Source organism: Leptonychotes weddellii, chromosome 14 (genome assembly GCF_054177405.1).
Source record: "Leptonychotes weddellii isolate Sample4059 chromosome 14, ASM5417740v2, whole genome shotgun sequence".
Classification (NCBI taxonomy): Eukaryota; Metazoa; Chordata; class Mammalia; order Carnivora; family Phocidae; genus Leptonychotes; species Leptonychotes weddellii.
In genome coordinates, this window is record NC_138382.1 from 20,998,574 (window position 1) to 21,011,607 (window position 13,034).

The 13,034-nt window shown below is 37.6% G+C and overlaps 1 long non-coding RNA gene across 1 annotated transcript; it reads right to left on the reverse strand.

Moving 5' to 3' along the window:
• Nucleotides 1–1,075: 1,075 nt before the first annotated feature.
• LOC145716995 (uncharacterized) lies at nt 1,076–8,824 on the reverse strand. Its single transcript, XR_014139953.1, has 2 exons — nt 2,769–8,824; nt 1,076–2,555 (listed from the first exon to the last, which is right to left on the reverse strand). It is a non-coding gene; the product is annotated as an uncharacterized LOC145716995 (long non-coding RNA).
• Between the last annotated feature and the right edge of the window lie 4,210 nt (nt 8,825–13,034).

Sequence of the window (13,034 nt, forward strand, 5' to 3'; positions counted from 1 at the left end):
TGTATTTGAGTTCTTTCCGACTTTCCTCTTGTGATTGAGTTCTAGTTTCAAAGCATTGTGGTCTGAAAATAGGCAGGGAATGATCCCAATCTTTTGGTACCGGTTGAGACCTGATTTATGACCTAGGATGTGATGTATTCTGGAGAATGTTCCATGGGGACTAGAGAAGAATGTGTATTCTGTTGCTTTGGGGTGGAATGTTCTGAATATGTCTGTGAAGTCCATTTGGTCCAGTGTGTCATTTAAAGTCTTTATTTCCTTGTTGATCTTTTGCTTAGACGATCTGTCCATTTCAGTGAGGGGGCTGTTAAAGTCCCCCACTATTATTGTATTGTTGTCGATGTGTTTCTTTGCCTCCTAATACGCTTTTATACTTTTCTTTTCAGCCGTCTTTTTTTTTTTTTTAAGATTTTATTTATTTATTTGAGAGAGAGAGAATGAGAGACAGAGCACGAGAGGGAAGAGGGAAGAGGGCAGAGGGGGAAGCAGACCCCTCGCTGAGCAGGGAGCCCGACACGGGACTCGATCCCGGGACTCCAGGATCATGACCTGAGCTGAAGGCAGTCGCTTAACCAACTGAGCCACCCAGGCGCCCCCTTTTCAGCAGTCTTGCACACCTTTTTTTGGATTAGTGTTATATATTTTTATGTTATCTTAAATGATATCTCTTAAATTTTTTATTTAAAATTATTTAATGAGATATATAGAAATAAAACATAATTGTGTGTGTGTGTGTATATCTAAAGATGAATTTTAGTTGTTCTCTTTGCCTATCTAGATTTTTTTTTAAATGGAACATATACAGCAGGAATTTTTAAATCTACTTTTTTGAGATATCATTTACACACTATAAAACACACTCAATTTTAAGTGCATGGTTCTGTGAATCTCAATATGTGTACACCTGTGTAACCACTACCACAACCAAGATATAGAACATTTCCATCACCCTGGAAAATTCCCTGAGCCCTTTCCCAATTAATCCTTACCCCCCGACCATGGCCCCAGGAAACCATTCATCTGTTGACTGTCATTATAGATAGTTTTTTTTAGAGTTTCATATAAATTAAATCAATATGTAATCTTTCATATCTGGCTTGCTTTATTCAGGAAAATTACTTTAGCAAATTACATACAACAATACATTAAAAAGATCATTCACCACAATCAGATGGGATTTATTCCTGGGATGCAAGGATGGTTCCACATACACAAATCAATAAAATCATGATCATCTCAGTAGATGCCACAAAGCATTTGACAAGATTCAACATCCATTTATGATAAAAAAAAAAAACTCTCAACAAAATGGGACTATAGAGAATATACCTCAACATAATAAAGGCCATATATGAAAACCCACAGTTAATATCATCCTCAATGATGAAAAACTAAGAGCTTTCCCTCTAATGTCAGGAACAAAACAAGGACGTCCACTCTTACCACTTTTATTTGACATAGTACTAGAAGTTCTAGCCAGCAATCAAATAAGAAAAATAAATAAAATACATCCATATTGGTAAGAAGAAGTTAAACTGTCACCATTTGCAGATGACATGATACTATACATAGAAAATCCTAAAGATTCCACCAAAAAAAACCCTAGAAGTAATAAACCAATTAAGTAAAGTGGCAGGACACAAAGAAATTAGTAGTTTCTATACTCTAACAAGGAAGTTGCAGAAAGAGAAATTTTAAAAAATAACACCACCATTTATAATTGCACCAAAAAGAATGAAATACCTAGGATTAAACTTAACCAAAAAGGTAAAAGACCTGTTCTCTGAAAATTATAAAACACTTATGAAATAAATTGAAGATGACACACAAAAAAATGGAAAGATAGTCCATGTTCATCGATTGGAAGAATTAATATTGTAAAAATGTCCATTACCCAAAGCAATCTACAGATTCAATGCAATTCCTATCAAAATACCAACAGCATTTTTTGCAAAACTAGAACAAATAATACTAAAATTTGTGTGGAACCACAGAAGACCTTGAATAGCCAAAGCAATCCTGAGAAAGAAGAACAAAGCTGGGGGTATCACAATTCTAGATTTCAAGATATACTACAAAGCTGTGTGTAATCGGGGCGCCTGGGTGGCTCAGTTGGTTAAGCGACTGCCTTCGGCTCAGGTCATGATCCTGGAGTCCCGGGATCGAGTCCCGTGTCGGGCTCCCTGCTCGGCGGGGAGTCTGCTTCTCCCTCTGACCCTCCTCCCTCTCATGCTCTCTGTCTCTCATTCTCTCTCTCTCAAATAAATAAATAAAATCTTTAGAAAAAAAAAAAAAAGCTGTGTGTAATCAAAACAGTATGGTGCTGGCACAAAAATAGACATATAAATCAGTTGAACAGGATAGAGACCACAGAAATAAACTCACATTTATATGGCCAATTAATATATGACAAAGGAGGCAACAATATACAATGGGGAAAAGACAGTTCTTTCAATTAATGGTGCTGGGAAAACTGGACAGCTATATGTAAAAGAATGAAACTGGACCCCTTTCCAACACCATACACAAAAATAAACTCAAAATGTATTAACGACCTAGGGGCGCCTGGGTGGCTCAGTTGGTTAAGCAACTGCCTTTGGCTCAGGTCATGATCCTGGAGTCCCAGGATCGAGTCCCGCATCAGACTCCGGGCTCGGCGGGGAGTCTGCTTCTCCCTCTGATCCTCCCCCTCTCATGCTCTCTGTCTCCCATTCTCTCTCTCAGATAAATAAATAAAAAATCTTAAAAAAAAAAAATGTATTAACGACCTAAATGTGAAACTTAAAACCATAAAAATCCTAGAAGTGAACACAGGCAGTAATTTCTCTGACATTAGCTATAGCAATATTTTTCTAGATATGTCTTCTAAGGCAAGGGAAACAAAAGCAAAAATTGGGACTACATCAAAATAAAAAGCTTCTGCACAGTGGAAGAAACCATCAACAAAACAAAAAGATAACCTATTGAGTGGGAGAAGATAACTGCAAATGATATATCCAATAAGGAGTTAATAGACAAAATATATACATTAAAAAACTCATACAACTCAACACCAAAAAAACAATCTGATTAAAAAACGGGCAGAGGACCTGAATAAACATTTTCCAAAGACAGACAGATGGCCTGCAGATACATGAAAAGATGCTCAATATCACTCAGCATCAGGGAAATACAAGTCAAAACTACAATGAGATACCACCACACATCTGTCAGAATGGCTAAAATTAACAACCAGGAAACAACAGATGTTGGTGAGGATGAGGAGAAAGGGGAACCCTCTTATACTGTCGATGGGAATGCAAGCTGGTGCAGCCACTCTGGAAAACAGTATGGAGGTTCCTCAAAAAGTTAAAAATAGAGCTACCCTACAATCTAGCAATTGCACATTTACCTTTAGATCTTAAAAGGATTTCAGATATTACCTAAGAAAAATTTCATTTTACAGATAAAGAAATTAAAGTGAATTTTCAGGTGAAATTGAAGTTTTGTGAACTTAAAATACTTAGGAAGTATTTTGAAAGTTGCCAATAGAAATGACCACTCTAATATGTATATCAGAAAAAGCAAAGGTAATGTGGTGGTTATCAAATTTTAACATGTTTAAGCTTCTCCCGAGGGAGTTTGTTAGAATTTTAGATACCCAGGCCTGCCTCCAGAAATACTGATTCACCATAGCCGGAGTGTAGACCAAAACTACATGTTTTTAACAAATACCACCAGGTAAGTTTAATACAGATGATTTGCAGACCAGTTTGAGAAATAGTTATAGTGGAATGGAACTGCATTCAGAATTCTAGTTCCTGGCCCCATGATTTGGTCACTGGGTGACTTTGTGTAAATCACTCTTTAATTAAAAACAAATAATATTCTGCTTCCACCCATGAAAGCAGGTTCCCTTTTATTCTTCTAGTGATCCATTTCATAGAGAGTATAAATTATCCATAGGAAATAATGTTGCCTTCCGTCTTCTCAGTGGGGAGTCTAGATGAAGCTCTCTAGCCAAGGATAAAAGAGAAGAGACATTCTTGCCATTCCAGGCAGACACAGTACCCTGATGAAGAAGTAATTGGTTCCATCATCTTGGGGTGGGGGAGATGCCTCTGAGGAAGTCAGGGAGGAACAGTTTATTTACTGAGTTATAGCATATTTAACACATACTAAGGTATGTGGCCTTCTTAATTCAAGCTGCCCAGAAGAGGACTATAGGGCCCTCCATTTTAGGCTAACTGGATGTGCTCCTGGCTCTTAATGAGAGTTACTATATTTGTGGCTTGACTCTCCCTGTGCAGTTAAGCCACTCAATGTTCATATTTCTAAGATGGCATGTTTTTCTGAACTGCAATGTAACCAATTTGCATCACCTTATTGAAGCATATAGCCTTCTCATGCATACAGGGTCTTGTATGCCACAGAGGTCGGTTTGAATTTTATTTTCTGTGCATTGCAAAGGCAATGAGGGGTTTTAGACAAAGGAATGACATAGTCTGATCTACAGTTTTGAAAAGTTGACCTGGTTGTATGTGAATGAATAGTGTGGGCATATGAACAGAAGCAGGAAGACAATTAGGAGGCTTCTGCACTAATCCAACAGAGATGATGATGACTGGATAGGGTGTTGGCAATGAGGCTGGAGAGATATGGGTACATTTGAGATAGATTTGGAAGAAAACTTGACAGCACTTGCTAAGAGATGGCATGTTGAAAGGCAAAGATCAATGACAACATAAGCATGTGGATGGATATTCGTATCATTTGTGGAGAGAGGAAAAATTGGAGGGGTGATAAAATAATTTTGAATGTCTCTTAAAATATCCAAGTAAGGATAAGTATAGTTGACCCTTAACACAGGTTTGAACTGCGTGGGTCCACACATATGTGGATTTTTTCAATACAGTACAGTTCTGTAAATGTATTTTTCTTCATGATTTTAATAGCATTTTCTCTAGCTTATTGTAAGAATACACTATATAATACACATAACATACAAAATATGTGTTAATTGACTATGTTAACAGTAAGGTTTCCCGTCAACACCAGGTTATCAGTAGTTTAGTTTCTGGGGAGTCAAAATCATGTGCAAATTTTCGACTGTGCATGAGGTCAATGCTCCTAACCCAGGAGTTGTGCAAGGGTCAACTGTAATTGAATGTGTTATCTGTAGCCAACCTATCTCTGAGAAGCCAGGTATGGAAATATAAGTTTGAGAGGCATGAACATATTGCTAGTATTTAAAGCACAGTAATGGATGAACTCACTAAGCAGCATGAGGAAGGTAGACAATGCAGAACGAAGTCATGGAGCACCATAGTATTAAGAAGTCAGACAAGGAAGATCTTGCAGAGGAGACCATAAGGCGTAGCAAGCAAGATAGGAAGAAAATGAGAATTTGATGATGTAGATGCTTTGCTGATGTATTCTTTCTAGGACTGCCATAACAAATTACCACAAACTGGTTGGCTTAAAATAACAAATTTATTCTCTCATAGTTCTGGAGGCTAGAAGTCTGAAATCAAAGTGTTGGCAGGGTCATGCCTCCACTGAATGCTCTTGGGAAGAATTCTTCTTGGCCTCTTCCAGCTTCTGGTTGCCCCTGGCAATCTTTGGCATTCCTTGGCTGATACCTGCATCATCACTCCAATATTTTCCTCTGTTGTAACATGGCCTTCTTCCCTATGTGTATGTGTCCAAACCCCCCTCTCTTTTCTCTTACAAAGAGAACGGTCACTGGATTAGGGCCCACTCTAATATAGTATGACCTCATCTTAACTTGATTTCATCTGCAAAGACCCTGAGTCCAAATAAAGTCACGTTCACAGGTATCAGGGGTTAGGACCTGAACAGATCTTTTGAGGGGAAGGTGCACAATTGAACCCATTATGGCTGGATACTGTCAATTTGTGATCAGTATCTGTTCTCACTTTCTTCAAAAGGAAAAGGTAGAAACTGTCAGTCTCTTAAAGCCTGGGGTCATTCTCCATATTCTGTTGATCAAAGAACACTCTTGAACTACCCAGATTCAAGGGACAGGGACACAAAACCCCTCACCTTTCTGTCATGTCATTGCAACCTCAGCTCCAAGTCCAGGATGTCAGCATCTAAATCAGGCCCAGGTGTAGTTCTTCTCAATTCCAATCTCCAGAGAATTGAGAGGCAAGTTATCTACCCCCTGCCCACAAACAGGATAACCACAATAGACACTTCTACTCAGAAAGGAGGAAATTATGAGACACTCAACAGTTACTGGTCTACTTAGCAAATCTGAACTCTAGTGAGGCGTATGCTGCCAATCCCTTGATTAGAGCCTAATTCGGCTCTGTTCTTGGCTCCTCTCTGAGTCACCCTTATTTTTTCTTAAAAAACAGCCCTTATTTACATCTGGGTAGCTTCCTCAGACTGCTTCCTGCCAGTAGAAGTTTGATGATTCAAAGGTGTCTCTTTTATTTTGTATTGTTCTTATCCCTTTCAGTTCAAGCTGATACAGTGCCTTTAAATTTTTTGTGTATTTCTTGTAATCAGCTTCATTAGACAAAAAACATATCCATACCTGTTTTGAAGAAAAAACTTCTCTACTCTGTGCTGTCCATAAGGCTGTAGCAAAATGCCCTTAGGATTCTTTGTAGCTCTGCCAGGCACTCCCTAAGTCTTTGAAGTCTTAACCAAGGGTCTTAAACAAGTACACCTTTGAGATCTTTATCCTGAAATCTTTATTGTTATCCCTCTGATTTTATCTTTGCCCTAAAGCCATTTATTATTTTGAAAATCTTTGGCAGGGAAAGTCTAAGTTTATTTTTGAACCCAACAATTCCTGGCTCCTTTATATTTTCTTCAAATTCTGCTCAAGAACTTGTTCCTTTAGTTCATCAATTTCTTCCTGTATTGTAGCACAGGCCATTACAAAACACCAATTGTAACTCTATATTGTCTGAAAAACCTTCCCAGCCAGACTTACCTTCATGAGATTTTCTATTTTCTATGCTACTACAGGCAATAATGTTGCCAATCTCTTGTCATTTCAAAACAAGAAGCCCTTTTCCAGCTTTCAATAACATTTGTCTCCCTGTCTTTTAAGCTCTCACCAAAAGTCTCAAGTCCCTTCCACACTCATTAAGAAGACCCTTAGGATCTTTCCACCTTTTGCCAACACCAATATCATATGCACCGAGTTTTATTACATTACCATTCTTCCAAGAAACAAATTTTGCCTTGGTTATTTATTGGTGCATAACAAACTATTCTCAAACGGAGTACCTTAAGACAACAATTTGTTATCTCTCACTGTGCTATGGGCTGTCTGGGCAGTTCTCACTTGATATCTCTCATGCAGTTGCAGTCAGAACGCAGCTCAGGCTGGGGTCATAATGAAGCCCTGACTGGGAGAGATGTCCAAATGACTAGCTCACATGGCCTACCATTGCTGCTGGCCATTGGCTAGGCTGTGGTCATCAACCAGAGTGCCTATAGGTAGTCTTCCATGTAACTTGAATTTTTTTATAGCATAGAGGCCTCAAAATAGTTACACATGGTATTTGGCTTTCCACATAGGGAGCACTCCAAGAGGGTAGAAGTGGAAGTTGCCGGTGCCTTAAGGCCCAGGCTTAAAAACAGGTATAGTGTTATTTTTGCTGTATTCTATTGGCTAAAACAGTCACAGAATACACCCAGATGCAAGAGGAGGAACCATAAATGCCACTTCTTGATAGAAGATAGGTCAAATAATTCCTGGCCAAATTAGAGGAAGGGGCAGTTCAGAGTATTTGTGTGTGATTTTCACACACACAGGCATGCACACACACACACACACAGACACACTTTCCCTGAATCTGTTTTTCTCTTTTGCCATTTAGCCCAGTAGTTTTCAACCTGCATGGCTGCTGTTTTTAAATCATCTGGAGAATTGATTTACTATAATATTCCATGATAACTTTGTTTGCTATCTTATAAGCATAAAAGGCTGATATTCAGAAATGAGAAAAAGAACCCATTATTCTGACCAAAAAATAATACTTTGCTAATAAGTCTAGATGTTAATAGTATGACTAGCATTTTCCTTTATAAAAACCAAAAAAGGTATCTTAATGTATATATTATTTCTTAGTATATACAGTGTTACTGATTGGGTAACTAGACATAAATGTTATGTCTGGTAAGATTAAAATCACTGGCTCAAAATGAACTACAGTGTTGAAAAAGAGTAACTAAAATTCTAATTGCCAGCTGTTTTCCTCCAGCAATAGTTGGCTTAATGATAGCAACTTGAAACAGTTATTTAAAAATGTCAGCCCAGTCTGCAATAAAACTTTGTACAATAAAGTGGTGGGTATAGATCCATTAAAGAAGAAAATAGAACAAATAGAATTTTTAGTTCCTTCTTTTCCATATGACACACCAGCTTGTTAAGACAAACTCTCCAGTTTATAAAAGCTAAAATGTGGAAGGAATTCATAAAAGCATTGAAGGCCTGACAAAGGAGGAGGTCACCAAGTCAATCACTCAAAGAAAAGGAGGAAAAGAGATAAGCAGAAATACAGAAGGTTTGTCAGACTGGGATTTTTAAAAAGTGCAAAATGCTATTCAGAAGAGAGATATTTAAAATATAAGGACAAAACAAACTAGTGATAGTCACTTTGTAAAAATAAAATCACCACGGGGGTGCCTGGGTGGCTCAGTTGGTTGAGCGACTGCCTTCGGCTCAGGTCATGATCCTGGAGTCCTGGGATCGAGTCCCGCATCGGGCTCCCTGCTCAGCAGGGAGTCTGCTTCTCCCTCTGACCCTCATGATCTCTCTATCTCATTCTCTCTCTCAAATAAATAAATAAAATCTTTAAAAAAAAATAAAATAAAATCACCAGAAAGATAGGAAAAAACTCAAATTTGTATGTACCTCAAAAGAACTGACAAACATAAAAAAAAGTAGACAAATCCATAATCACAGATTTAACATATCTCTCAGTAACTGATAGGACAGAGGGTAGAATCATTGAGGATACATTAGATTTCAAGAAACTTGATCTAACTGGGCATATACAGAATATCGCACACAACAACTATAGAATACACATTCTTTTTTTTTTTTTTTTAAAGATTTTATTTATTTTTTAGAGAGCGAGCGAGAGAGAAACAGCATGAGAGGGGAGAGGGTCAGAGGGAGAAGCAGGCTCCCCGCTGAGCCGGGAGCCCGATGTGGGACTCAATCCCAGGACCCTGGGATCATGACCTGAGCCGAAGGCAGACGCTTAACCATCTGAGCCACCCAGGCGCCCTAGAATACACATTCTTTTTAAGCCTACACATAACACTTACTAGGTAGGTCACATATTGGTGCCTACAGCAAATCTTAACAAATATCAAAGCATGTTCACTTATTCCATTTAAATTTATGTGCAGCTGTATGTCAATTATATCTCAATAGAGTTATGTTTTAAAAAACTAATTTTATACATGATGGTACAATGAGTGCTCACTATATATACTGAGGTATGGGGAAGAAAATTATCGCTTCCTTAACAAATTCACAATGAGGAGCATACTATATTTAATATGTATAAAATAATTCACATCTTAATTTGTAATATGAATATCAAAAAAGTTAATATTGAAAATGTCACCAGAACAATATGACATGGTTAATGGAAGTAAAACTTCTAAAATTTTTTAAATGGGAAGTAAAACAAGGGAAACATCAAGCTGGTTGGTTAAATTTTACAAGTTTTCTTGCAGCCATACAGTCATATGATTCACAATGCTACCTTCTCTGCACCAGTTCTATTGGAATGAAGGGTTCTGGATTGAAAGACAAAACAAAACTTCCACATCCAGGAGATGTCTCTTAAAAATCAACATAATTCAACTGAACATGTCAATAAGTTGGGTCAGTTAATACAACCTACTCCCATAACAGCTAAATTACTTAACAAGTAGTAGTGTTTTTCCTTTTTCTTAATTTCAAAAAACAGTACATTAGATAAGATCTGGGGGGGAAAACAACCCATAATTCCCCATAATCCCCCTATCCCAACACAAACAGTTTTATTTCAGAATTACTACTTTGCAGTTTGTCCATGTGCACATATATTTTCACATAGCTACAACCAGTTTAAAAGTTTTTGTTTTTATATTTAAATGCTGGTCAACATAGCCCATGTTTTTAGTCATCTTAATTATACTTTTTTAAAGGCTGCATAATTATTCCCACTGATGTGTTATATTATTTAGTCATTCAAATTGGATCTTGGGTGAGACACTGAAGTTAGACATTTGGGTTACTCCATGGTTCCCTACTATACATACTGTTATACCTGTCTAGATCTTTTAAAACTTATTCTTCTCTCAAATTATTTCCTAAGGGTAAATTATCCAATATCAGTATTAGTGGGTATAAATATTTTTCTGGCTCTTGAAACATTACCATAGTGCTTTTCCTAAAGGCAAAACCTAAAGTATAAGGCTGCTAACAGTATATATAATGGCATCCACTTCTTAGCAACCCCACTAGCTGTGGGCGCTCATGTTAGGTAACATTTTGAATTGAATTAAAAATTTACCCCCGGGGGTACCTGGGTGGCTCAGTCAGTTAAGCGTCTGCCTTCGGCTCAGGTCATGATCTCAGGGTCCTGGAATCGAGCCCCGCATCGGGCTCCCTGCTCTGCGGAAGCCTGCTTCTCCCTCTCCCTCTCCCCCTGCTTGGGTTCCCTCTCCCGCTGTGTCTCTGTCAAATAAATAAATAAAATCTTTAAAAAAAAATTTACCCCAGGAAAACTCAATGACAGATTTTAGAGAATCTTAGACTATCTTTCACTTACCATCTTACATGTTGCTTCAGTAGTTTTTCATTCCCATGGTGTATAAAAGCTAAGTCATTGAAGTTTACTAATGTCTGTGTCATTAAATTGTGTTTCTTTTCTTTTTTTTTTTTTTGAAGATTTTATTTATTTATTTGACAGAGAGAGAGAGAGAGATCACAAGTAGGCAGACAGGCAGGCAAAGGGAGAGGGACAAGCAGACTCCTTGCTGAGCACGGAGCCCCATGAGGGCCTGGATCCCAGGACACTGGGATCACGACCTGAGCTGAAGGCAGCCGCTTAACTGACTGAGCCACCCAGGCGCCCCAAATTGTGTTTCTTCTTTAAATCCCTCAATTCTGCTCAAACATTCTTAAATTGTTATATGGAAACGGTTATATAATTCCACTAACAGAGAGCAGCTTAGCTTATAACTAAAAATCACAGAGGGTTGATAAGGCAACCAAATTGTGTGATGGCAAGAAAATACCTAACTGGTGGACTCACAAGACCATTCCTCACCCTCACCCCCAATCTCTTTGTTATCTTGACTGGCTCCTTTGTGTTCATGAACACTGCAAAGGTCTCCTTGGTCCCACATAAAAACAAACCAATCCTCATTCAATCCTGTGGCCTCTTCAAGGTACCTTCGGGCCCCATTAATTGCTAAAAGTGTTAAAGAGTTTAACTTTTTCCTCAATGCCTTGCTCTGTGCCACTGAAGAACTATTTTGAAGGTCATTAATGTGTCCTTTAGCTGTCCTATAGTTTTTCCTTGGGCTTATAAACAGACCTCTCAACAACATTCATGACCATGCCACCCACTTTTCTGACCACTACCATTCCCGAAGTCTGTCCTCAGCAATACTCTTCAAAAACTTTTGCCTTTCAGTGTGTCAACTATTCATACAACTCAATTGTACACATTACAATTCATACTGTTAACACCAGTCAAAGGACTATATTCCTAACTTGATGGACTCTACTTTTAGTTGCTCTGTGGGCAAATCCAGTTTAAGAAGTCAAAGCCAATTCTGTCCATCACGCTACATTCATTCCTCCATCAGTCCACCCTGCTAATGGCACTATCATTCTCACTCTCATTTCGGCATGAGATCTTGTTTTCATCTCTGACGCCCTTGTTCATCTTGTTTTCATCTCTGACGCCCTTGTTCATTTTCTCACTCCACACAAGTTTGCTAGATTCCACTCTGGGAATGTTTTTTACTCCATTTTCTGAATCCTATTGCCACCTCTCTAGTTCAGATCCTCTTTATTCCATATTTCTATTACTGGAGCTTCTTTGACACTCTCTTCCAAATTACTTCTTCTATAATTTGTTATTACATCACTGCCATTTCAATCTTCTTAAAGGGCAACAGGGATTACATCACTCCTTGTTCATAAACTTGCCCATGCCTACCAGATTATGTAGAGACTTCTTAATCTGAAATTTAAGATGAATGATAGCTATCCCCAAACCACCTCTCTGGCTATCTCATTACTGTCCTATACTCTAAGCAAAATGAAGGCAATCTCTTTCCTCAACGCATTCTTTATCTTTCTGTTCCTTGAACACTCCATTGTTTTTCCTTTTTCCATCTTTATTTTCCTTTTTCATTACATGACCTATACACTTAAAAGCTGCTTGTCCTTCAGGAAGCAGTTACAAAATACTATTTTTTCTATAAGTAACATTTGGCTTTCCTCCTTATGGAATCCACTGTATTCTATCTTGAATTTTAGTTATTATATGCTATGTTTTTTTATTCCTGTTAGACTGAAAATAATTTGAAGGAAGAGATTGCATCTTAGTTTTTTTAACCCAGTACTTTCACTAGCTGTTCTCATTTGATATCCAATTTCACACTGTTCAATCATTTATTGAATATTCACTATGAGTCAAGGTCATACAACTAATAATAGAAGTGGGACTTCAACAGAGTTCTAGTTCCTCTGGTTTTACTAACACACAAATACAGAAAATGTAAAAAATCCCACAGATCTCAAAAATATTTGCTGAATTTAATTAACCAGCTATATTGTCATAATCATATTTTAAGTAAGACCTTATTAATGGAGTTTGAAATAATTAAAATAAATTGCCTAAGATACCCCTTTAAAATGGTAAGATGGATTTTCTTCTGTACTCCAATAGCAATTTGAATATAACAGTATTATTTATTAGAATATTTTATGAGTATTTCTTTACATTTCTGTTTTCTTCCAATTGACTGTGGATATATTTGCATCTCTA